Source organism: Numida meleagris, chromosome 6 (assembly GCF_002078875.1).
Source record: "Numida meleagris isolate 19003 breed g44 Domestic line chromosome 6, NumMel1.0, whole genome shotgun sequence".
Classification (NCBI taxonomy): domain Eukaryota; kingdom Metazoa; phylum Chordata; class Aves; order Galliformes; family Numididae; genus Numida; species Numida meleagris.
This window is the reverse complement of record NC_034414.1, coordinates 10871279-10898639: the sequence shown is the minus strand read 5'-3', so window position 1 is coordinate 10898639 and position 27361 is coordinate 10871279. Positions and strand designations below refer to the sequence as shown.

The 27361-nt window shown below is 38.3% G+C and overlaps 1 long non-coding RNA gene across 5 annotated transcripts in view; it reads right to left on the bottom strand.

Moving 5' to 3' along the window:
* Nucleotides 1–27042, bottom strand: part of LOC110401034 — a 363261-nt gene extending 336219 nt beyond the window's left edge. For 2 of the 5 annotated variants that reach the window (XR_002440210.1, XR_002440212.1), the window contains exons 1-2: nt 26469–27042; nt 3274–3465 (exon numbers count right to left, since the gene is read on the bottom strand). This is a non-coding gene — a long non-coding RNA (uncharacterized LOC110401034). The remainder of the gene's footprint in view (nt 1–3273; nt 3466–26468) is intronic. The other 3 variants (XR_002440211.1, XR_002440213.1, XR_002440214.1) reach the window with 2 other exon arrangements.

The following is a 27361-nucleotide window of genomic DNA, read 5'->3' as shown; positions in this document are numbered from 1 at the left end:
GATGTCCCATCCCTGGAGACTTTCAAGGCGAGGCTGGAGTGGGCCCTGGGCAACCTGATCTAGCTGTGGATGTCCTTGTTCATTGCAGAGAAGGAGGACTACATGACCTTTAGAGGTCCCTTCCAACTCCAGGGATTCTATGATTCTATCATGAAGAGCATCTCAATCAGGTCATCCACAAAAATTGGCTAATGGTGATGACTACATTGAAAAAACAGTGTTTTTAGCTGAGAATTTTCTCTATCAAATAGTATTATTGTGCTCTTTTTATCTGTTGTAGTTTCCATGGAAATAAATAGGAGGAATTACTTTTGGAGTGACCTATGTATTTTCCTCACTGAGACTAAGTAACACAGTTCTTTCTGAAGCAAAACATATTCAGTCAGGTTTTCCTTCCTCAGTTATACTGGCAGCCTGGAGTACGTGGAACTATGCCAGAGTCAAAGTGGACTGTAATAAAGTCAATGGCATTTTATCAGATATGTAGCTAGGGGTAGAATTTGATCCAACATGTAAATTTTTGAAAAGAATTCTTTTAGAAAGGGCTTTAGAGGAATAAAACAAAAACAGTTTATTTTCTTTGATAATACTCAGTCCACACAGTACAAATCACAGGAGGTTAATAAATGATTGTTACTGGAAACTCTGAAAATAATTGCAAAAGAAAACATTTATACAAGTTTATTAAGGCTTCTGAAGTATGGTTGATATGCTCAGGTCCAAAAGGACTATAAAGTATCAGGACATTACACAGAGTAATTCTGATAGTTCTTACTCCATTTACATTGAATGCAGTTTTGTGTGTTCTTTGCATATGGGTAAGGTTAATTCTATACTGAAAAATGTTTTGATTCTACGCTAGTGAATTTCTTATAGAAACAAAAAAGATTACTTGGATTAATAATAAGGGTAATAAAAATACTTCCCACTTTATAATACAAAGATAAACATATGTATTTGTAACGGAAAAATGTGTTTTGTGGAAAAAGTATTAAATTCAGATCTTGGCAAATGCATCTAGAGTAAGTAAAAGTAGCTCTGAATGCTCACACTAAACTCATTTCAACCCCTGTATTTGTTTATAGCAGAAGTACTTTTCTTAGGTCACTTTAAGTTTGCTACTGAAGATAGTTAAATATACTTAATAATTACAGTAGGGGTATAGCTAGATTTTAATCAAAATGTGATGCATCTTAGGGCAGCTTTTCATCAAAATTTGAGCCAAGTTTGCGAAGTTCATGAGCACTTCTGAAAAGCTGGGTCCAGTCTAGAATGAACCCAGACAGATTTATGGAACTGCAATTAAAAAAAAAACAGATACTATCTTGATACCTTCAGAAAGTTAAAAAAAATAATAATTGAAATATCTTCAGTATAATAAATCAATGGAATTTAGTCCCATGAGATAATTTTGTGCCTTTTGTCTATCGTACCTTGATAAGAACACAAAGAAGTGGACAGCTGAGAGGTTTCAGAACTAGGCACTCAGGACTGCAATCACAGAAACACATCCATAGAAGGAGAGCTTGAAACACATGGAATTTTTAATTGCAGAAGAAACATGAGGAAAGAGGGACAGGGCACTGAATACATGATATAAGGGAATTCAGATGTTCCCACGTCCCCTACTATTATGTGAGAATAAGGGAACCTTCAGTGAAACTGAAAAAAAAAAAAATTCCTCTTCTTATAGTGATAAAGATATTGCTGGATTTTTTTGTTGTTGTTGTCGTTTGTTTGTATGCTTCTTTTGTCTTTAAACACAAAGTATAATTAACCTGTAAAACTTATTTTTATGGTGTAGCGATTGGAAGGACCAACACGATGGAAAAGGTGTTACAAAAGAGGTAGAAGGACCAGCACGATAGCAAGGTGCTACAAAGGAAGGGAAGTAGATCACCCACCTGTATCAAAGGTTCTGGGTTTACAGGGAAGAGCTTCCACCAAGAAGGGATCTCCAGAAAGATCCTTCCTCAGTGGCAGTTAGGGAAAAATGTAGCAATTACTTAAAAAAAAAAAAACAAAAAAAACCTGATACTATAAAACTTAAGGCTTACCACAAAAACTTACAAGTTGAAGAGGTTAATCTAATTCAATGAAGAAAATCCCCACATACAAATGTTGTCCTTCTCATGAATATGATTACTATATCAATGCATTTGATTTCCTTGCTTTTAGTTTCGCATTTTTTTTGCCATTAATACTACCAAATTCCCCCCCCCTTCTTTTTTTTCCCATTGCATTAGTCTTCACTGCCAGAAGAGTGCTCTGAGATCTATCATCTAAAACAATTCTGTGTGCTCTTCAATGCGTACACTTCTGGTTTGCAGGATCGGAGAAGGCCCTTCATTCTTGGCTCCTAGAAGTTCCTCTGTGCTTTTGAGTTATCAACAATAAAGATGATACAACCACTAAGCCAGATAATTTACATCATTCTAGCAATAACTGATCTTTATCACTGCATACCACCAAACCAGTCTGGATACCATTTAGGAGCTTCATTAAAATATTTGTATAAATTATTTCCATGAACACCTCTAGGCACTTGAGGGTCTGAAGTAGCAGAGATGCAAGAAATACTATTTGACAGAAAGTCAAGAGAGAGCAACTGACACCAATCAGGATATTTGTAACTCTGAATCAGCCATAACATCTCCGATAGAAACCCAGGCAAATGCAAGCAGAGGCCATGGAAAGAAACTGGGAGTGGCATAGAGAATATGAAAGAGAACACAAAAGAGAACCAAGGGTGCATTTGCTAGAGATATGATAAGGGGACACAAACTACATGGGCAGAGGAAGTCAGATTCCACTGTTTCTATGCTTACAGAAATATTTACTCCTTTTCCTCTATCATCCAACTTATTAGAGACCACAGTCAGAAAGAAAGTATTAGGTAAAGGTGGACTGCTTTCAAAAAACATGGGAGTACACATTTTCTTACATGCATAGCCCAGAGTATGAAAAATAGTAAAAGCTTCTGCTATTCAGGAGTCAGATTAAACTGCTTCTCTTCTCAGATTCTAGATGTTAATGATATACCTTAACCACATTCCCTGTACGCTTCACACACACCAAGCATGACACACTGTCAGTTGGGTATAGAGAATGGGGGTATTTAATGCAACAAGAAGAAGAAATACTAAGGACTTGAATTTCACTTCACATGGTAAAGGTTGCATAGCATGCAAGCCCTTCTGTTGCCTTCATTGGTCTTGCAGCTTTAAACTCCTAATATAGTGTAAGTATAAAAGTTAGAGTATTCATACTTACCAAGAACAGCCTTGGAGCAAGCTTCCTGCATGATACTTGTCCAGTGCCACACGGCTTAATGCCTGCAGTAGTCTTTCACAGAACCTTAGTCCACAGTTGTTTCTGTAACAGGTACTGTGTCCAGCTACGCAACATCCTCAAATAATTTTTCATTCCTCCAAAAGTAACAGGGGGCTGCTGCAACACTCTGAGCTGCAAAAAGATTGGGGAAATATTTGACACATTTCTTTTTCAGTATCCTATAAGCCATTTAGGTGAAAGGAGATGCACATTGTACTAGAAGATACAGTCGGTGTAGATATCAGCAAGCTGCACCATCACCTCTGCACAGCTGAAGGGAAACTTGGCTCACAGCTTACTATCAGGATGCATCTGGAGAAAACAAGGGAACCTAGCAGCTCTTCCTACAGGCTAGAATGCAAACTGCTAGTTCAGCCAACAGCATTTTTGCTAGCTTTACCAGTTTGCATCTATATACGCAGATATACTAAGGCACTTGGACTGTGGCCACTGACTACAAGATCTGGGCTTTGGCTTTAAAGACCCTTCTTCTCTATCTGGTGTTGACTGCAGTAGCCTGTACTGCCGCAGGCTCCGAAAAGCCTCTCCTTTTGAGCACTTCTGGTCAGCTAAGACAAGCACTGCTGCAGTTATTACACAGCTGATGAGCCAACCCATACGGACAACTGGGAGCTGGCAGAAGCGTAGCCATGGCACAGGTTGAAACATACTCAACAACTGAGCTCCACATGTGATGCATGAACCAAGTAACCCACCCAGCCTCACATCTTGCAGGAGGAGGAGGAAGGTACAGAATTCGCAAGATTTACTTGGAAAAAAAAATAAATAAATCATAACTGCTTCTGTGATCAGCTTCAGCAGATAAAGCTATTGTCACAAGAAAAAAAAAGCTAGAAAGTTATTTCCCTTCAAAATATTAAAATTAGATGAACCTTGACGTTTCTAGGTGAGAGACCAAAGTCTAGCTCCAGGTAATAGCATATATGCTATGTGTGTCACTTATGAAATATATACAACAACCAAGACACATTAGTTAAGAGAGGCCTATTAGTCATCCGTGCGATTACAACACACTTCCTGCTGCTTGAACATAGCATCTCCAGCTTGATGAAGAATATACAGAATACCATTGTGATTTTTCTGTAAAACACTGGCTAGTATTAAGAAAATGTAAATACTGTTTAGTGCTAGGAGATCCAGATTCATGGAGTACTGTTGTAGCTGAATTGTTTGAAAAGACATATGGCATCCCAAGTGTAACAGATAGTTGAATCTCAAGTGGGAACCATTGTTCATTCATCTGGACCAAGTGACATTCTTTATGCAAGAATAATTCCTGATTAAAGGGTGAGTTTTAATGGAAACTAATTAGGCAACCTCTTTAGCCTGGGCATAATGATCAAATGAGCTGTCACACAGTACCTGATACAATGATCTCACTTGGTACAAGATTTTATTCCTTAGCAATTACACTCCCACGTTGCACTGCATGTGTTTATTGCCTGGAGCACACATGTCAAATTAAAGAGCAGCTTATGCACCTGATATTTAATTATTGCCTAGCACTACAGACAACCGGGAAATGTCAAAGCGAGCAGTCCTGCATTGGAGCAACTAACACTGATATCTTCTTTGGCAAAGAAAAAAAATAGAGATAAAATATGTATGGATGATTCAGTTGTCTTACAATTCACAGTTACAAAAAATGGCCTCCCAAACCTTAAATAATTTACCATCGTGCTCAACACAGAGAATTCTGTCAAAGCAGAAAAGTATGTGTAACAGGCTCAGCAGCTCACAAGATTATTTGTATTAGATGCATCTTCACATGCTTAAAGTGTTTACAAGAACATGGTTGGTCTTGAGCTATTTTATACCAACTTGAAATACCAAAGGAATCATTTATTTATTCAGGTATGGACTAATACACAGGTGTTAACAGAAACATTCATTTCTACAACTCTGTTATCCCACAGTTAACTTAAAATCATCCTCTGCTTACTGGAAATTTTCCTAAATTCCTTCATAGTCAAATCACCTCCTTAATCCTAGTTGTAATGAGGCTGAAATGAAAAGCCAGCAATGCTAAAAGAGATGTAAGCAAAATGTTTCCAGCAAATTGAGACATGCTAATCAAAAAAGAAAGTTTTATGGCTGCGACAGAGGTGCTGACAGTAAGGTGAGGAAAAATCCACACTGCCCCAAGTTTTGATTGCAATTTTTAATAAAGAAAAAAATGTGTACGATACAAAAGAGTTTCTTTTTGTCATTGATCTGTAATGGAACACCCAAACAGAGATCTGATGGTATCCTGTGGCCAGGAAAAGTTGTGTGTGTATCTTGGACCATTCTACTCCAAATAAAGGAATCTAATTAGCCGTAATCTTAATTGCACAGTCTAATACTAAAAAGGCTTAATAAGAGTGCTTTTGTATTTACAAAACTGCACAGCTTGTGAAAGAACCCTCAAAACATTTGGCAGGAATCCCAGCCGAGGTATGACTGACTGGAACCTCTAATGACTACAACATGTAAACAAGTGTTTTGTTTCGACTGATAATCATTAACTTCCAGTGTCAGACTTATCCCACAAGGTTTTGTTCACTGCTTCACCAGCCTGCTTTACAAAGGCATCTGGTGCTAAGGGAAAGGGAGGAAAAAAAGTGCAGAGTGCTATACAGTGTTGTCACTCTTAAACTAAAGTGGCAGTAGGCAAATGAAAGGGTCATGAGGTAAATGCTTCTAACAAGGAGCAAGCTGCTGTGATAATTCCCACCATTCTTTGATGGTCCCTCTTACTGTGTGACTTAGTGACATAATGTGCTAGACCCTCCTGGTTATTTTATTTTATTTTTTAATGAAGAAAGGTAATTTGAAACCGAGCCTCTCTGAATTATTGTTCTATGCCTTGGTAGCTTTCAATATTAAACACACAGGAAAAAGAAAATTCAGTTTCCCTAAGTACTGCAGTACTGGAACAATGTGCTTTTAAGTGCTGCATTAAAAAAAAAAAACAAAAAAAAACAAAACAAAACAACAGAGGAGCAGTGGAACACAGCTCTACAAGGACAAATGTGGAGTCCTAGCAGAAGGGAAGAAATTACACAAACTGCATTAAAAGGGTGCTCAGCAACAGTCGTTTTCAAAGCGAGTTTCAAATGGCCAGATGCCCAGCTAGGGTAACTCTGCTAAAATACAGACAACATGCTTAAACCTATGCAGCTTTCCGGTCATTCATTTACTTTAATATTGAAAATCACTTGAACAGTAATTTCTTATGTGGATGCACTGGAAAAGTTGAAAATTATTTTCATCGTGTAAAAGAATTCAGTAAAAGAGCTGCAGTCCGTAAATAACTGAATAGTCCATATTTACATTCTTAACATTTTCTTAGCTTGAGAAGTGCAAATACATCGTGTAATTTTAGATCATGCAATCATAGACATCCAGTGTTTTGAGTGTTTAGTAAAACAGCAGAAGCAGCTTAGAGATTTGCAGATCAGTACACTTCTGTGGCTATTGGTAAGTAAAAGGTCAATTGTAAACTCCATTTAACCACTGACACCACTCTAGACTTAGTTGCAAAGGTTTCCACTTATTTCATGGCCCTCTAGCATCTCGCCTGTGTAACAAGCATCTCCTGATCAGTTTTAGCAGAGCACTGTGAAGCGCACTGTACAGAGCTCTCATGATTGCACGAAGGAATTTATGCATGCAACTCTCAAACGGCTTTGATATATAACCCTGCAGAATCAGGTAGGAGCCAGGAATCAGCCTGGTTAAATTTATTTAAAAAACACTTGGCAAAGCAAGTTTGCAATTGTTTAATTTTCTTTATAACTGCCGCCTCACAAGATAATGAGCCCTCATAACAGTGTTTTATATAAAAGCACATTATGCCTTTACACAGCACACATAAATGGCCGGTGATTATTAACAATGTTAAAATGTCAGTAGAACCAAGCCAGCATAACAGCATGCATTTAGCTGCCATAAAAGCTGCAAATGACTGTTACATTGTTTTAAAGGAAGCATCTTAAAAAGCACTTACAAATAGAGGAAAAGAAATATTTGTTATGAGGAATAGAAATTTAGATGAAACGTCAATCAGATTTGTCTTCGCAAAAAGCTTTAGTCACAAGAATCAGCTAAGCTCATCACTGTTGCTATTAATTCGGACTTCAAGGATTAGCAACAAAATGCTTCATAAATATTTCTTGGTTTTGCCTTTGACTTGTTTTTTTTTTTTTTTTTTCTTGCCATCCCTGGGTTTCAGTGTTTTGGAATGCTTTAAGAAAATATTCTCAAAGTAAAACTTCAGAGAGTCCAAATATACACATTTGCCGCTGATTTATGATCTGAAAAATGTCCAGCATTCAAATGAAAGCCTAGCAAAGAGTAAAAGGTCTAGACAGGGTAATCGCTGTATAAATTATTACAAATATTTTAGAGGCTTTTAGTCTCAAAACGTCACTCACGGCATCCTTTTTGACACAATGGGTCTTACTTCCACTCACTGAGGAGAAATTAACAAGGTAAGAATTTTGAATTGCAAGGTATTCATGTTTGGCTGTCATTGGTTATTTACACCAGTCCTCCAAAGTTATTCTTATGGTTTTGAAATTCTTCAACTCATTCCTTAGATTATTTTAATACCAATTATATTTTTAAAGTAAAAAAAAGTGAAAAGCTTTTTTTTTTTTTTTTAAGCTACCAGCATCTGGGAAAATAGAAGAATGATGTCGTGTAAAATACTAAACTGATTTTTTTCAGAAGAAACTGTTTTGCTCCAAGTAGCTCACAAGATATACAAATCCATGTAAGTTAAACAAATCATTTTTAATTTTAGCTTATTTAGTTGCAAGGCCACACACTGCATTTCATTTCATACGTTAACTAAAGGTGTTCAAGACCAAGTGAGCTTTGAATGTTAATTTCCCCCCCTAAAGACAGGGTTTTATAAACAGAAACCTCCAACTCCTTTATTAAAAATGGATGTATAAAGAAATGTGGAAACAAACATTTTTTTAGACTGTTGACATAATTAGTCGCCAATGATTTTTTTTAAAGACTTTTTTACTCCCAACTATCATAATTTCATTTTACACAGAGTAGGCTATTCAGACACAGTATTCAATAAACATTGTATCTTCTTAATTTTAACCACAGTCCTATTTTTTTTTTCCCTTATGGTTCTTACAAAACAAATATTTTAGAAACTGAGTGAGCTCAAAGAATAAATTGGTACATCTGTATCATTAATATAATATAGATTCTGTACCAGATAGGTTGGAAATATTTAAAACATTATGCTAAAATATTAATATTTCATTACTCTCATTGGGCACTTAATTGTTAACTGATTTTAGCTGGTAAAATAGTTCCCCTTAACCATACGTTAAATAGATACCGGTTTTCAAAAGTTGGAAATCCATCATCTGCCTCCAGTCAGCTTTAACATTATGCAGGTTTGTAATAAATACACAAATAACAAAAGTCTGAGCATTAGCAGAGATGTTAAGAGGGCAATTAATTAAGCCACATTAGTGCAATACGATCATAAACAAGGGATCAGTATCCTTAGGGCAAAAACATATTTCAGGTCAAACTTTACACACACACGTCAGTACACAAATATATATATATATGTGCACATAAAAAAAGCACATATCGGACAGACCCTTCCTCTATGGTAAATACAAAAAAGCATCAGATTAACTCTTTGCACTGACTGCTTAGTTTATTTGCTCTGTAAATTATTTGCGATCAGATCTTAAAGCTCGTTTGATTTTTGATACGTACAAAAAGAAACCATTGTTTCACACTGTATATACTGATTGCCTGGCACCACCCAATGGCAGCCATTAGAAATGCAGATGGCAGCTCCTGGTGCACGAAGAAAAAAAACACTTAAACACAGAAAAGAAAACAACCAGTGGGTGTTTTGTCAAGAATAATAAACAGGTATTCTCTGATGAGATATGTGGTTTGAAATTGGCTCAACAAGTATGATTCATGCAAATTGTTTTGTGCTGTCCAAAATCCATAGCAAATCAATGTAGTTCGTTAGTGCATACCATATTTATTCATTTTATAAAACAGCATTAAATGACCATGTTTCTTATGAAAAGTTTCCAACGAGGTAAGAAGTATTGTTAAGCTTTCTGTGAGCACAACCTCACTTACAGGGCATAACTACAGAGTAGAGGACAAAGTCAATTCACTTCCAAAAACTAGAGAAAGACAAATAACTGGATTCAAAGCAGGAGAGGAAGTAAAGCCTTTCCCGATTTCTTAGCTACTGCAAGTGTTACTCAAACCTTATTTAGTCCATGACACACACTACGGATAATTAAAATAAACACATACACTCCTCAAATTCCAGTGGTTCCTCTGTCCCCCAGTCAGAATAACAGAAATTACGATCTGCAGGGACAGGAAAGCTGGCCACTCCCAACAAAGAAGCAAAGTCTGGTGATTAAGTTGTGACTATCTTGTTCGATGAGAGCCATTTTCTACCAGAGCACTCTCCAATCTCAGCCTGCGTGACTACAAATTAAAATTAGAGCATGCAGAATTACCAAAAAATGCATAGTCAACGTTGGGAAGCCTGAAGTACTCATTGAAGAATCCTTGGAAACAACTTTGTTTCTTTTTCTCTGAAAAGCTGATGAAAAGCAAGTTGGTATTGCAACCTATTTTTCATCACTATTCAACTCTAAACTGTCTTACTCTTCGGCACACTGTCTCCTCTTTGTTGCTTTCCTTGTGAAGGCTGATCATCTTTATCAAGTGCCATAATCATTTCTTGCTATTCACTGAACGCAGCACTAGAAAGGAAACAGCATTTGGATTGGCCTTTTTTTCTGTTGTTGTTCTTCAAGTGCGCACAAAAGCAGTTTAAATAAGGATGGATTGGTGAGGCATATTCTCTGTTTCACAGATTGCTTACTACAGGCTTTGCATGGAACCGAACAACGTACTGAATATCTAAAAATTGGGGCCTAATGGATTGCAAGTGGTACAAACATACACCACCAACTGTATCACACAGAAACATGGAAAGAACAGTGTTTGGAAAGAACAGTGTTTTCATAGGAGTGATTTAGTCTTAAATGTCATCATCAATTAAAAATTCTGAGCTACTTTATTTCATTGCAGATAAGCTGCATCTTTTCAGTGTCCGAGAACTACTCCAAAAGTAATGCCTCCTGTTTTATTACTTTGGCCCCCTGATGTCAGAGGCAGGTGTTGGTGGTATGGCAGCAGGAGCTGAATCTTTTCACCAAAATTCCATTACATTTTATTGCTATACAACAGATGGCAACTGAGCAGTAGTCTGACAAAATGGTGTCTGACATGGAAGGGCATATGAAACAAAGGTGTGTCACTGAATTCCTCCATGAGGAGGCATCTGCATGCACTGACATTCACGATGCTTACTGAACGTTTATGGAGACAAAAAAAGGTGGATGTTAGCACAGTAACATGGTGAGTGGTGCGTTTCAGCAGTGGCAACAGCAACATGAAAGACAAGCCATGCTGTGGATTGCCATCCAATCAGCTTGCCTGCACAAATTGGCAGATTATGATCAGGGAAACTGTGTACAGAGCTGTATATTAGTCTCAATGCATTCAGAATAAGGAATTGTATCGTTACTGGTGACAAGACATGGCACCATCCCTACAAGCTGGTGTCAAAAAAAGAGTCCGTAGCAACATGTGAATTTCACACTGAAGAAAGTTCAAGACAGCCCACTGCAGGTAAAGTGATGTACAATTGTTACTTTGACAAAACCTGTAAACTTTAGGTTTCAGAATCAATAGCCAATTTTGAAAGAGATTGCCCTGGACGTTTGAGTGTTAGGAAAGGAAATATTTACACAATTTTATTTTTTTTTCCTCCAGTAGTTCAACACCAAAAACAAATTCACAGATTTTTTTTAAGAACAGATCCATATAAGGAGTGGATTCTGCATCAGATTTTACAACACAGGACACCTGCAGTCATGAGAGTAGCACTTTCATTTCTGAAAAAGCTTCCATAGGAGAGATTCAAAATCCTTCAACAAATTAAGGCATGCAAAACACTCCAGAGGTGAAGAGATACCACTGTATGCACTTTATAAATAGGATGAAGGTACACAGGGATTTATTAATTTTTCCTGGATCGGGTGATAAGTCTGAAGCATCTCGTGTCTCACCCACTAAGACATCATTCCTCCCCTTACTTTTTTCTCTAGGCAATAGCCATGCTAACGACAGAGGTTCACAGAATTCACCGAGAGAATGGAAGAGACAGAATCTGTTCGCGTGACAGTGGATTTTTAACTCTGACGGAAATATTTGTCAGAAATTCTATGCCTTGGGAAGAAAATTATTTATTGCTGCAAGCTTTGCTGTTAAAATAGTAGAATTTATGTTGTTTTCACAAGGATAAGCTGTTTTCTGAGGACAACACACAAAAATCAACCCTATAGAAACGGCTTGAGTAGTCTAAATATGTCCCAGTTAAAATTGTTAATGAAGCCGCAGAGTGAATGCAAATCTACAAGTCCCAGAGCTGGTGTAGTACCACGTATTTTCTAAGTAACAGTGCCTGAGAAGTCCCCTAGCAGCACACCGCAATCCCTGCTAAAGAACTGAGTACCCTTGTAGCACATTAGTGGTCTACACAGCAGCATTCAGTCAGCTTCTTTAATCTGAGGAGTGCCTTTTTACTTTGTGAGGAATCTAAATCTACTGGGGGGATTTGAACTGGAGGCCCTTGGATCCAGAAACAGCAACATTACTATCGCAAGTGAAGGCAAATCTCCAGTACCTTTTAGCTGGAATCTTAAGAGGCTTGTAAAAAATAGCGCGAGTCTCTCCCTTGCAGAGATCTGAGTTATAAAGGGTAAAACATTCAGCAGGGTTTAACAGAAACCAATGGAAAAATAAAAAAAATAAAAGCCAGGAAAAGGGGATGCTAAATTATGGAGAAACAGTAGCACGTATGTTGTATCCATTCCAGTTCAGAGTTCACAAGGAATTAAATCCTGGCAGAGCCTGAATGCTTTCAGCTACCTCTGGGCCAAATTCTCCCATCCTTAATGTTTCCTTATGAACTAGAAAAACTGCCAGTAACCCCACAGATCTTTTTGCCCCACGTTGAATGAGATCTGAAGTACTAAAACGAGAGGGAGACCAACAGAACTATTCTCTATCACAGACAGAGGTTTCTCAGTGTAATGTTTCCTCCTTAGAGAATCAGGAAAATCAGATGCATCAGAGAGAACAAGCTAAGCGGAGAACAAATATTTCTCATGAAAGCTAGAGGCAAACGATGACTTATTTTCCTGCTTCGTAGTGGGACAACTTGCCTGCTGGTTGGAAGACTTCAAGCTCTTTTAAACATCTTCCTCTGGAAACAGCTGCCCCCACTCTGCCAGCTCTGTGTCCTCTTGCTCTGTAGTTCCAGGTGAGATCACCAGCTCTGAACTCCAGCACACTGGGCTGACGGGAAAGCCGAAAGGCTTTCCTGGGGTTTCTGGCTCACGACCTCTAACTTTCTGGGATGATGCCAAAGTACAGCTCTTTCTGTGCTTGTTGGCTCAGCAGTCCTAACACACTGAACTAAAGCACAGGTCTCTAAAGGACAATTATTCATTTATGCAGTGAGCATACAGCCTTTAACAACGAGGACAAATACAGCACTTTGGGGTCAGATTCTGCTTTTGGATAAACATGAAGTGAATATCTAAATGACATGCATTCTTATTTTTGAGCAACGCATCAAAAAGCACATGCTTATACAGAAGAAGAAAGCTATCCCCTTCATTCAACATAACACAGGAAGTATTGCTCAGTTGTACTCTATTTCTGCATTGCGTTTGTTACACCAAAGGGGAGAAATACTCACTATGCTGCACAGCTCTCCAAGAGCCACTGTGGTTCAGACAACTGAGTACATAGACTAACTGACAGCAGGATGGCTCCTCAAAACCCCCTGGAAAAGTTGCAGGATCAAGTTGGGAGCACTCGGATCCAAAATTTATGTAGCAATATAAAAATTTAACTCCAGCCAGGATGCACGGCCTTTGCCAAAGCTTGACTGGCGTTAGGTGATTTTGGCAACATTGCTTACAAAGATTACAGTGGAAACCTGGCTGACTGGAAATCAAGTGTAAAAAAAGTTGCATGAACCAGAATTTACCTTCAAGCTGGTGTACTGCCCCAGGTAGCTGTTATTCTAAATGCCATGAGGTGTATTTAAAAGCGGTTTTAAAGCTTCACAAAAAGGAAATCCTAATATAGAAGATACCACAAAACCTCACCTGTCTAACAGCTTATTCTAAGAAGCAACACCAAAGTAATGAGAAAAGCCAATAAGCATGGGAAAAGAAGAATTAAGTATGTAGCACAGGGGGTTCTGTCATTTCAGCTAATTTCTGTGTTCGTTATTCATTAAGTCTTTTGTCTGTATCTACTGATAAAAAGCTTTAATCTCTACACTTCAATTCCAAATCTCTATGAATGACAATTTAAGACATTTTATTCACCCTGTATTTTTAAAAATGTGGTAATTAAAATAATCTGTTTTACACTTATTAAAAATAAATTATTGCATATTTTAATGTTTTTCCTCCCTGCAACTTTTTCTTAATTAGTTATTTAAACTGCGTTGAAAATCCCAAGCCAATACATTTCAATATTCATTTTTCTATTTCAATTTTCAAACAAGAAGAAAAGTTCCCCTCTTTAAGCTGAAAATTCAATTAAAAAAGCAGATTAAATACTCATTGGTGTTATTTTACATCGTTCACAGAGGGCTTTTTTTTCCCCCCTTTTTTTTCCATCAATATTTATTAATGACGACAATCTTGCATGTACCCATTATCTTACATTTATTAGCATCTTTCATCTGAAAGGATCTTGAAGAGCTCTAAAAAAAGGACACTTTTGTAACTAAGATGAGGGACCGATTCACCACCCAAAGCCAAACCCCACTGGAACAGAAATCCTTCAGCTGTTTAGAAGCCCATAGCAATGCTATGAAAAGCAGAAGAGAGAGCCTTACGTAACCTTAGCAGGATTTAGAAAAACGTGGCCCCATGCCCCCTTGCTCCCACTGGATCATAAAGTAAAATTCATAAAGTAAACAAATCTGATTATTTATTTCTGCTGACCTTTATGATATCAGGCTTTCTATCCTTAAATAAAGAATTAATAAACAGCATAATCCCGAACTAGAAGTGGCTACACTTAATTTACATAAATTAGCAGCAGGTACTTTCAGTTGCACTGCTAGTTTACACTCTGAAGATTGCTGTCACAAACCCTACTAGCGTGCACCTCAGCATTACCAAAGAATTACCAGTAGTGCTACCAAAGACAGGTGGCCACACCAGACAAGATACTCAGTGGATGTAAGCAGGTTTTAGTGGTATGCTATGGTCCCAGAGCAATGGGGGAAGAGACATCCACTCCAGCAATGCTCTTAGAACCTAGATGGCTGGACCAGAAGATCTTAGAAGTCTATTCCAATCTCAATGATTCCATGAAACTGACAAAATCAGATGCAGAAACACAAAGCAATCTGTACCGGTGCCTGTCAGACCATAAATACAACTGGAAAAACCCGTATGGGCTGAAAAATTCAACTGAAAACACTGCAAAGCTTCCATGAAGTTATTTGGGATTTTTCGGTTGGCTAGATTCTTCTTGAAGTTCACGTACACTAAGTACAAGTGCAACAATGATTTTATCTGTCGTTAAATGTTTCCCTAATAAATATCTTGTTCTTTCATCTCAAAAGATGTAATTTAACAAAGAATATTCTGACAAAAATTGCGTAAGCTACTCTCTCTTCAGTTGGCTTGATGTCCTCAGTGCTTGACCAGTAACAAGATCTTACCAGGTAGAAACTTCTTTAATTTGGGATTCCATAACTAAAGGAGAAACCTTTATAACTGGTGAAAATTACATAGCAGCAATTTACAGTTTTGAAGTGCTTTTGCTCCAATGTCTCTTTCTCAGTTTTAATATGCAGTTAACAAATAACTTTATAATTTTATATAGAGAGGAATGTCTTTAAAGAGGGAAAAGTAGGACTTCATCAGGTTCAGCATTTTATCAGCACTTCAGTGTAAATACTCTTAATACTAGATTCCCACGGAAATTCATTCCTCTGTCATTTTTATTAGTCTTCCTCTATTCCCTTCATACAAGGTGCAAGTAGCACGTGAAAGAGGAAGCAGTATTCTACAGGCCACTTTATAAAAGAGAAGCAGAGAAAATACCTTCTACATACAAGATCCTACGTGTGTGTACACATACACACACTAACACAAATTCCATGTTGAGCTGATCTCCTACATTTCTATTATTTCCCGCCTGGACCTTCAGAGACCTGGGAAGCAGTGAATGACATCTGATGGGTGCCATAGAAGACAGCAACAGGAAAAGCAGATTACACAGCTGTGAATTCCTTGTTAGGAACAAAGAGGACTATAGTCTAGCCTCACCCAAAGTAATTACTGCCCCCTAGCATATCTTCTTTAACTAATCACAGAACACTGCACTCAGCTTTCATGCACACAGGATAGATCAATTCCTGATTCCAAGGGCTAAAGGAAAAGGGTGCAGCAGAAGAGACCCGGTCACACGTTGCCAAAACATGAATGCAATACTTCCAGATAATTTACCAGAAGTACATGATGCCCTAAATTGAGACAAAAGAGGAAATAAAAGATGTATAATTTCACTTTCCAATAACCAATATGTTTTTCCAGTCTTCAGCCCTATCTTTTTAAAAAAAAAAAAAAAACACATCAAATCCTTCTTTGGTCCTTCCTCAAGGCCAGTCTAGGTGCCAGAGCAGGTCATATCTTCCAGAATCATTCCAGAGTACATACAAAGCAGGGCTTTCTGTGTTTGGGTTGCTCCTACAGTTTTTGTTTTTTTTTTTCCTGTTGTTGTTGTTTTGGGGAGGAATGGTGTGGAGGGCATTGCCTGATGTTCTGGTGAACACCAGGTTGAACATAAGCCAGCAAAGTGTCCTTGTACATTGTATTAATCCTATAAAGTGACATTGTTGCAGGTAAGCAGAGAACTATAAATTCTATGCCAAATCAAAGCCAAACGTATTAACTACCGTGATATGTTCATTCAAGAACATGGGAGGAGGTACTTACATGCACATAGATTTCTGTACCAAATATGCAAATTCTCATTCTATAGGAATTACACTATTGCAAAGCAGAGGCAGCAAAGCTCTACACTAATGCCATATCCTCGTGGGGATAGAGCATGAAAAAGCTCTATGTTTTTAAAGATAAATTACTTTTTTTTTTTTGTATAATTGAGTCACACTTTTCATGTAGCACTCAGCCTAGGGATGTCTGCAGGAGAAAAGAACAATATCTTACTAAATCCCTTTTAGGATCATTAAATTTAGATCACAAAACTCTCACAGGCACGCAATTCCAAACATGTCACAGAAACAAAAGGAGCAACAACAAAAAATGACAAGCTTCCCTTACATTATTTTCCCTCTTTACAATGATGTTTAAGGTAGCAAAGCGTTAATGAATTCAGTACAATGTATCATGCATTGTGTTGGAACTTTTATATTGTTGAAAAATTGTCATATTTAGTTAGGCAGCTGCACGGAGAAAAAAGCTCTGACAATATCTAATTGAGTCTATTTTTGCTGTCTTTCAGATAACATTGTTAGGATTATGTACTGTACATATTTCTTATTTTTAGAGTCATACTCCCTCCCCCTCTTCACAAGCCCTTCACTGCAACAGTGTTTTACTACAGCTGATAGAAATCCAGGTCATTTTTACATAAAGAGAGTGAGCCCTATGCTGTAATATTGAAATAAGGCTACAAGCCATTACGTTAATCATTATTAATATCAGAGCATTTAGGACGTGTGCCTCTTGAAAGCTGGTCCTTGCTTAGAATGCTGACTCAGACACAAAAGCTTCAAGCCCTGTTTTCTGCTTTATCATATGCTTCCTGGGCAACCTCAAGCTACAGTTTGTCTCTTTCCTGCTTTTTTTTTTTCTGCAAAGTGGGATAAGTACTGATTTTTTTTTTTCCTATCTTTAGAAACCATGAACCCTCCAATGCAAAGACTGTCTTTTCTTTGTATATGTTGTCTCCAGCATAACTTCTCCCATACACATGTAGAAGATCTTAAATACTGCCACAGAACTCTCATAGGGCGTTTACATCTCTCACCCTTACTCTTAGTCTTATTAGCATATTCTCAGTCTTCCATGATTTTCCAAGAATCTCAAATCTTCACGTTTTTGCAGCAAAACCAGGAAGATATGTCAGAGAATCACCAGCTAATCATTTTCTCCAGGGCTAGAGAAGCATGCTTCACGCCCCATTCTTTGAAGCATTCAGGTTCTCTACTTGAACTGGCTAGGCGAGTGGCATGATAGCCACCAGGACTGTCAAGAGCCAAGATTTCAGGGTGACAGTCTTTTTAAAAGGAATCAAGTCACCAGTGGATGCACACACAATGCAACACTACCACTGAGAAGTGGAGGAAGTTACTGAACAAACAGCCAGAAGGAAAGAGAACTGCACCTTCAATATGCGCAAATGGATATAACATATCCTGCTTCTGGGCAGAAGGACAGCACACCAAACCAGATAAAGAAAGCCAGGCAGGTCAAATAGCCCAAGTCTCTTTGCTCAGAGGACAAGTGACAGGATGTGAGGAAACAGTCTCAAGATGCATCATGGAAGTTTTAGATTGGATATCAGGAAGAATTTTTACAGGGAGAGGGTGGTCAAGGATTGGAATGGGCTCTTAAAAAAAAAAAGAGAGTTGTTTAAATATACTTTTGTACAGAATCAAGGCACTGACTTTTGAGAACAGGACCTTCAACAAAAACTTCAGCTAGTCATGACACAAAAGAAGAGTTTGCTATACGTATATTGGAGAGACTGTCAATAGCTGGGCTAGAACTATTTCAGTGACAAGAAGCAGAAGACAGGAATAATATTCTGCAATGGCTTGCTTTTCCATCTTCACAATGACAGCTCAGCTTGCTTATTCTGAGTTTGAGACCCATCTGGTTCGCCCCAAGAAGCAACATCAATTACTAGTTCCAGCAAAGTCATAGTAAAACATCTCTTCTTGCACTTGGATGAATATATTTTTATGTGGGTAAATTGAAATGTCTAAAATACAAAAACAGGAACAAGTGCACTGAACTGGAAAAACATTTTTAGTTTTACTTTTTTTCTTCTCCTCCCTACAGCAATAAAAAATTGACTTTAGAATGAAAATCAAGACATCATTTTGCATAAAACTGATACAGTAAAATACAAATTGTGTACCTCTTCCTCCTCTCTTACCCTTTTGTTGTTTACTGCATGATATCCCACATACTTCTTGTACAAATTTAACACTGAAACATTGTTCCTAGTGACTTAAGCTACTGGAAGCTTCCTGGTGCCCATGGGGACTCTGATTATTAGAACAGACACAAAAAAAAGGGATGAAAATAGAGCTCAGAAAGCACGGCAACCCCAGGAAAGAATAGCTGGGATCTAATGACGAACTGTACCTGTGAAACCTAATAGCCAGAACACAATTAACCATTCAGGGCAACTTACTCAAAATAGTTCTTAGAGCAATTTTAACAGCAGAAGCGCTCTGAACCATTATAATGTGCAGCTACACATACAAGTAACAAATGCATGAGTTAGTAGACCTGCTCCTCTGTTACAGATGCCCAGAGGCTATGGTCAGACATCCAGGATATGAAAATGGATACACCATATAATCAAGACCATAACGCCCACGGCATTCACTTCCATTTAGCCTGCAGGCTTCTGAAAGTACAGGGAAAAGTCTAGTCGATTATTGGAACTGGCATTATACATGTATTGCCAAAGAGAGCAAACTTCTCTAATATGATAACATTACTTTTTATTTTTCATGAGTTTCCTGATTTACAGTGCATAATATACTGGTAAGATCACACAGATTTATGAATCAATAAGCTCGTGAGCAAACTCTCTTCTGTTATTAAAAAAAGTATAATTTTAATGTGTGGATCTACACAAAGACTAAAAATGGAGTGCTAGCAACTTTCTAGGCTGAACTGTAATAACCTTAACGCAAATTCTGCCTGTATCACTTTGTCTGCTTTCAATAGAGGTGAGGACTGGGTCTCACATGAAAAGGTTTTATAAAAATAAATCACATCTGCTTAACTACTACTTTTACTGTCTAGTGTTATAATGTGACTGCATATAAAATAATAACTGCTGATAAGAAAAAAACAGAAGTACTTAGTAAAGGAGATTCCTACTTTCTGAATGCAAGATGAGCTCTAGCCTCATAGTGATTACTGTGACATTTATTATTTATAGCATATTTTTGAAAATAAACATGCCAGGGGATGTTTGGGGTTGGTTTTTGGGGGGTGGTTGGTATATTTTTTCTAGTTGGTTTTATGCAACGTATAGTCTGGCTTAACTGTCTACTATGCATACACAATGTTAAGGTTTAATAGCATTTAATCTAATGGTAACTTTACATTCATTTCCAAACTATACACTGCATAACTGTACACACAATACTCCTGCAGAAACAGAATTTGAGAACACTAGCTGGACTATGAGCTTCTGGCCTCACCGTTGCACATCTCATATCAGGCCTGTCTCAAGCTGGTAGGCCTCCATTTTGGAGACGTTAACTTTTGTCCATAGAGCTCATGGAGGGCAATTGTAGTCTCTCACTGCTCTGATAGTTAAATCTAATTTTCAACCTAGAACTACTCAAGATCACTTCGTACCATTTGTTCTTGAGTTTTCAGAGTTCAACAACTTGCACCTCCCTTTGCCTATATAGTCCACTTCTTTTGTTCAATTTCTTCCTCATCTCTTCTTTCCTTCCTGTCTACATGATGTGTTTAACAGTTTCTTAGCAATAACTATTAAACTAACAACTCAACAGCAATTGAACAATTTTCTTAGCAATTACTGGTAAACTCCAGTTAACAATGACCTACTTGAGAAAAAAAAATATTCAATTCCATTTTGTAAAATTATGCAAGTAATTTATGCAAGCATTCAATTGAATGTGCGTACACATAAAACTCACAATTGTTACTAGTAACTGAGCTATCAAATAGCTCAACATAAGCATAAACAGACACCACTTTTGTGTCAGGAAGAACAATTACAGTCACTGACATAGAAAAATATTGTGGAGCTATTAGTGCTGTTTATAGATAAGTCAGTTTTCAGAGTGGTTTTGCAGGACATTTCCTACCACAGTTGAGTTGCAGAAGTAGGAATGTTATCTCCAATTCTGGCAACTGTCAAAGAAAGTACACTATATTATACACACAATTTATTTCCTCCAGCATGCTACATACCAGCAATTCTTACATCTAAGTAGCAATTCTGGCCCAATGCTGAGGTTTGTGAACAAATTTCTGCCGTAAGTGTCAGACTCACACCATCTCTCATCTTGAGAAATTCTCTCAGTTAAAATTACCAGTGAATGATTACACATCTTTCTCTCTAAGTAACCACTGAAAAATCATTGCAAAGAAACAAGGATGTTCATGCATGGTCAAGGCTTCAAAGAAGCACATGAAGCAGGATGCTTCACTTTATCTCTTTATTGCATTTCCTGCTTATAATGCAGAAAGCTTAATGGTAGGAAGTCAAAAGACATATCAGAAAGTAAACTCAATTTTAGGAAATCAGAAACAAAATTGAACTTCATAAGCCAATGCACAATCCATTTGTAAATGTGGAAAAATTAAGCCTTCTGCATGGTTTGAGGCTTTATCAAATTTACACCCTTAATATTTAAAATTATGCAATTGCTCCAAGGCCTCCCTCCATCTCTTTTGGAAAGACTAGTACAAAACTTTCATTAAAGGAGAATACTCTTGCGGAGCCAAATCCTTTCCCTGCATCCTATTTAAGGATGTTCTTATTTTACAGGTTACTACATGCAATACATGTCTATTTTGTAAAGGGGTGTAACTCTCACCAGCTGAGACAAGGGATGAGCTGCAGTTCAACCTGTGAGCTGGTTACTTGTGAGAAATGAATTCATCTGCCAGCTCTACCTGATTAATCAAATGTGAAGTTTGCATTTTGAAACTAGCTTTCCTTTTCTTCCCCTTCTGAATTTCACAGCCCATTACAACCAAGCAAGTTGCTTTTTTTTGTCGTTGTTCTTTTTTCACATTTATCACTTCCCATGCACTACTTTTCTGCTCACTCTCTGTACTGCCTACCTTCCTCTTTACCATACGCTATCTCACTAGGGATCCACCTCATTTTCTACAATTCTTTATCTTCCTTTTTAGGATGATTCCCACATGAGTGAATTCTCTTTCCAGGAGTTTCTCATTCCTACCAAGTTCTGGAGGGCTTCTAGCCTGATACCCACCTCGAATCAGTCATGTGGATTGCACATAGCAACAAGCACCCCTCTGGGTTGCAGTCTGCTGCACCCTGCACCAGAGCTCTGGAAAAATCACAGCAGTGGGGTGGTCCTGTGTTTATGAAGGCAAACAGCAAGCCCTTTGCTCCTGCAGGTTAGGTCCTTCTGTGCTAGAAGGGAGAGAGAGCATGCCACTGACTGCTGCTTTGTATCACCAGAGATATGCTGAGCAGATAGTCAGAAACACCCTAGCTGTCTTCTCTAACCACTGGTCTTATTACCCACGTAAGGAGTTTCCAAACCTCCCTCCTCCTCAGTGGGAGATGGGGAGTATATGTATTAAAAACTTGGACTATTCCATGCAGGATAGACAAAGAAAGAAAGAAAAAAAAGGAGAATTAAGAACTGACACCTAGCCATTGGTCCTCAAGCATCTCTCTCTCTGAAGTCAGTACAGACCTCAGATTCAGGTCATCAGATTTGAAGACCCAAAATATCATTCACTGACTGCAGCTGACTACTGTTTTTTTATTCAACAATTCCTCCTCTTGTATTCCATCTTCTCACCAAGAGACCAATTCTGTACTAGAGCTCACACAAAACAAAAATCCATCTATGCTCTCCCTTTTGCTACATCCAGAAAAGGCAGCTTTTGTCCTTTTGTGCTGAGCATAAGCAAAGCAGAGAGTCTTCCCCATTTATTGATTTCAGGACCCTGAAGGTCTGGAAATGACATCTGTGCTTTTCAAGCTGAAGAGGTTGGAAGACACAGCACAAAGGGGAAAAAAAAAACCAATACATAAAAAAGGAAACAGTGAAGAAAACTGGTCTTTATCTTTTGAAAGCATTCACTCAGCAGTTCAGAATTGATCCACAGAGCATGTTCCCCTTGTCCTACCTTTTCACAGCCATTAGAGCAAGACAGCTCTATTGGCACTCAAACTGAAGGGGTAGTGGGCTGCAGATAGGGGCCTGGCAGCTGAATGCTCTCCAGCTCTGCTGAGGCACAGAAATAAGCCAGACCAGGCTGAGGCCTGCCTAGTGGTCTGCCTAGCAGCCTACCCTGGGCTGCTCCCACACTTCAGAAAAGACAGCTTCTGGCCACACTGGGCAGAAAGCCCAAGAAGATATACCCTCACCTTTCCCCTCCTGATCTACAGAAACAAGTTGCACAGAGCAAGAGTTGCAGCCATGCCATGGGTACAGCACAGCCACTCTGAGCGCTCAGCTCAGTGCTTGTGGCAAGAAATTGCAGGCAACAACTTCAGAAGGCCATGAAAGCTGTCATTTAGCCTGAACTGATACTGAGCAACTTCTATAACTCACAACCATAATTTATTTTGAAAAAATAAAAAAAGGAGAGGGAAGACAGTTGAACCCTTCCATACATCAGCTATTGCTGTACGCTAGGTAATGGCAATAAAAAGAGACAACAAGAAAGAGCAGATCTGCACCAAGGCAAGTAAAAGGATAACTAGGCATTTGACCTTTCATCGATGCCAGCTCAAATTGCTCCATCATGCCTACAGCCACACACTGACCCATTTGCAGAAAGGAAGTTATTTATCCCACTGATCTCCTATCCTGATCTCCACCTCATTTTCTGTGTGATGCGAAAATACTGTCAAAACCCTATTTATTTACTTCCTAATGTGGGCTGGTTCAATGGACTTTCCACAAGCAAAAGAAAAAGCAAAGATGCAAATCTTTCTGTCACAGAGCAGGGAAGTTCCTTGCTGCAGGAATGCAAGATCCCAAACTCTTTGGCGCATATCTTGTGCAGTGACACAAAACAGTACAGGAAGAAAGCGCTGTTTGACCTCTCCTTTTACTGACAGTAAGCACAACAAACATGTGGGTTGCATCTCTGCAGTGAGCAGGGCAGATAAATTCTTAATTTAATTAATGTTATCAAGGGCCGGAAGTACTCTATGACAAGGTCCCCTACAAACTCAGGCTTTCATTAAGAGATTATTTTATCACCAGAGAATGAAATATCTAGAGATGTACTGACCTGAGGCTTGTGAAAAGTATCATGTTACAGGCATCTTCAGGACATTAGAACTTAAAAAACAAAGGAACTTCTGGATTTAGAACATACTCAATAATTTAACCTTTTCAGAATAAATGTCACTTCCTCAATTTTATTTGAGAAAAGCACAAAGAATTTAGTTAAAAATATATTTCACTGACAAGTAGTCCAAGGCTCTACAGTAGCAACACTGGCTCATTTGACATCACGCTCTTTGTCAGCTTTTCTCTGTCAAGATTTCTACACCAGGCTTACAGCACATCAGAGATCTTCATCCATCCTTTTTCAGTAAAAGATATTGATCTGTCATCAGCCAATAAAGGGAAGTTCTTTCTTGAACTCAGACAGGTATGACAATATCATGATACATTACACTGTATAGCAGCATACTCTGATGCATAGGTTCTCACCTAGAGGCACTATAAACCTTTGGCCACATTCATAGAATCATAGAATACCTGAGTTGGAAGGGACCCACAAGGGTCATAAAGTCCAACACAAATTTTTGCAATCCCTTTCACTCTATTACTTTTGTATTTTTTTTTTTTATGGTTATCAACATTTTTTGAGCCTCAAATACTTGAATATACGATAAAAATAATAATCCTTCATTAAGAGATCAAACCCTAGTTTTGCCTTCTGCTCCTTAGCTACTCACTGTTCATGAAAAAAAAATAATCATCAAAATTCCTTGCAACAGTTGCAGTACCAATATCTTTCACAGATCTTCAATGGAGATGCTGTTTTTCAGCAGAGACATATTCAGGCCTAGCTTGTGTTAACAGCTCCAGGAAAAGAAGACAGAAGCCTCTTAAACCTATCTGGGTCTAAACTTTCCTTACGACAAGCTGTGCCTTTGCAGAAAACATTTTAATGCTTTGATGCCACTGCCACAGTTAAACATCACAGATATTCACTTAGAACTACAGCAACAAGTGTAATTTTCACAACGTCAAAAACACAATGAGCATCATACCTCATACTCTCATCTCCTGGCTGCAGCAAGACAAAAAAATAATTTTAAAAATTGAGAACAGTCTCCTTGGGAAAAGACTGGAATTTCAAGCCTTGGCACTACTTATGCATGCTATGATTTCTTATGCATAGACTCTATAGCATGAAAAACCTACATCAAATATGACAGTCTTCTGAAGATTCTGTGTGGGTTTCAAAAAATCACTTTGCACATTCCAGCGCTAGTAGGTACCCACACTGAGTTATGAATAACTCCTAACGTGCCTCAAAGCCAGCAAGCCTCTGGCACCATTTCAGGATTTGCCTAGCAAGTGATAGTTTTCTTATGACTGTCACATTAGTCACAGGTAACATTTTAGAATAGAATATTATACCTATGAAGCACTCTCTTAAGAGAGGATCACCAAAAGTGCTCTTCCTTTATAGACGTGCAAATGGACTAGTAAGCCTGGTTTCCTGACGTAACCGCATTTGTTTATCTGTTTTTCTCCAAAGCCTCTCACATCAGCCATATTTCCATGCAAAGTGAATGCACATCACATTCATCAACAAACAAGCTGGGTAGAGACATGCCATACACCAACCTCATTCAGTACACAGGTCTCTTGCAAATAGCCAACATCTTCATTTTCTGTATGCATACACATCTTTTAAAGATTATTTTTTTTTTTAAACCAAACCAACACCTCCACGACAGTAAGAGCATGAATCTTTCTCATTCAGGGAAGTAAATTCAATATTATTTGACCCAGTAAAGCAAGGCCCAACTCAAAGCATAATGGAAAAGAAAGAATCTAGAGCTTTGGTTCACTCTCAAATCTAGTTCAGGAGCTCTGAATGTACATCTATATTTGCACTGTGTTCCTGTTTTGCAGATAAATGATGAAATTGCTCAGCTTTCTTGATGCCTTCAGCTGATGGTAGGCAGATTTTACATGCTTTTCTTTAACTAATTTCTAGTTTTAAAAAAATACATCCAGGAATGAATGAGAGCATTAGCCTCCACACATTCTATATTTCATGCTATTTACTACTGGATAGCCCTGGAATATTTGCAGCTGGCTGTACTGTGTTTTGTACAATGCAGCTCTTTATCATGGTTCTTATCAAAGAACTGTGGTTTAGCACAGAATGAGGCAGTGCTGTATTGAAGTTGTAATGTGTCTCAGGTTACTAGATTGCATTTTTGATAACTTGGTATTAAAGTGCTTAACACAAAATAAAAATCAATGTGTAAGAAACGCAAGTAAGAAAAGCTCTATTTAGAGACTGAATGAGCCATAACATTATGTAGATTTTGCCTTACTTTCTATATTAAAACAAGTAGCTTTGAATAAATACAAGCGAATCTCCCTATTATTTACTTTCTGAGGAAAATTTCATACTAAACTTTTGCTAGCAGAAAGTCAGGGGTGCGAGGACATGGGATTTGCAAACAACACAGCTGTGCTGGCAAGTGGCCCTAGCATAGATGTGGTTTTACTGGCAAAATGAAGCTTTTGCCAGCATAGCTAATTTCTCTCTTGGGAATTAGTTTTGCCAGTACAGCTGTGCCCATGCTGGGGGCATTTCAGTGGTGTTACAGTTTTAGAGCTCTACCGTTGCTGACTTGCAAGCATAGACATAGTTTTAGTTTCAGCTCAACAGTGGTTTGCCAATTCAAAGCAGGGTGGGGGGGGATACTCTCTGAGAGTACAGCCACAACCAACTAACAAAAACCAACAATCTAGAAAAAGTTACCTGGTCACTCCAATACTGTTCCCAGTGTCCTGCAGTTGGAAGTAAGGCTCTCCTTAATATACTCCTTTACATATCTCACACAACAGCTTTTACTGCCTCAGCTAGTAATTCTGTCAGTTGAAGAAGCAGCAAATATATGTACTCCATCATAGCAAAGCTTCCTTTCTTTCAGCTTTGTTCTTTTCTCAACTACCTTCAACCACCTCACACTTTTCCTTTCTACAGAAGCCTATTTACAATACCTTCACACCTCCTGCCTTTCTTTCCTGTTCTTACTGTAAGCTTAAAAAGTTAAACTGTTCCTCTGCCGCCTTCCTCCAGCCAATTCAGGTGTGGAACCTGCTCTCCACCAAACTTCTGGTCTCTGCTCTGTTTTGCAGCTGACACCACTACTATTAATTGGCATCAGCTGCAGCTCCCCCACCTAGTTATGGTTGCTGCCCAGCTGCTCATTCTGAAGGACTTCTTCAGCGTGCTACTTCTGATATACTGCTGAAGTTGCTTTTCTACCCTCTACACTTCCTTACCCGTTTTGCTTGTTTGCTTTTTTGTAAGCATTGTTGCCTCCTGTCTGTAGTCATGTTTCAAACTGGAGTCTATCTCTGTGGGAAGTAGTTTCTGCTGCCATACCAGGTATCAGATAGGACTGCTGCTCCTACTGCACCTTTAAGAAGTATTCCCCTCTGGGCAGAGGGCAGCTTGGCAGTTGCACGCTACACAGTACAATTGCCTCCCCTGTGCCTCTTAATCAGTAAAATTCTGAAGATGTTGCTCTACTGTGGTTTATGCAAGGCAGTTTCTTAATTTTTTAATAACTCTCCTGCCCTTAATTCACAATAGAAAAAAAAATAACAAAGCATGGCACTATTCCTCTTAGTAAGGAAGAAAAAAAA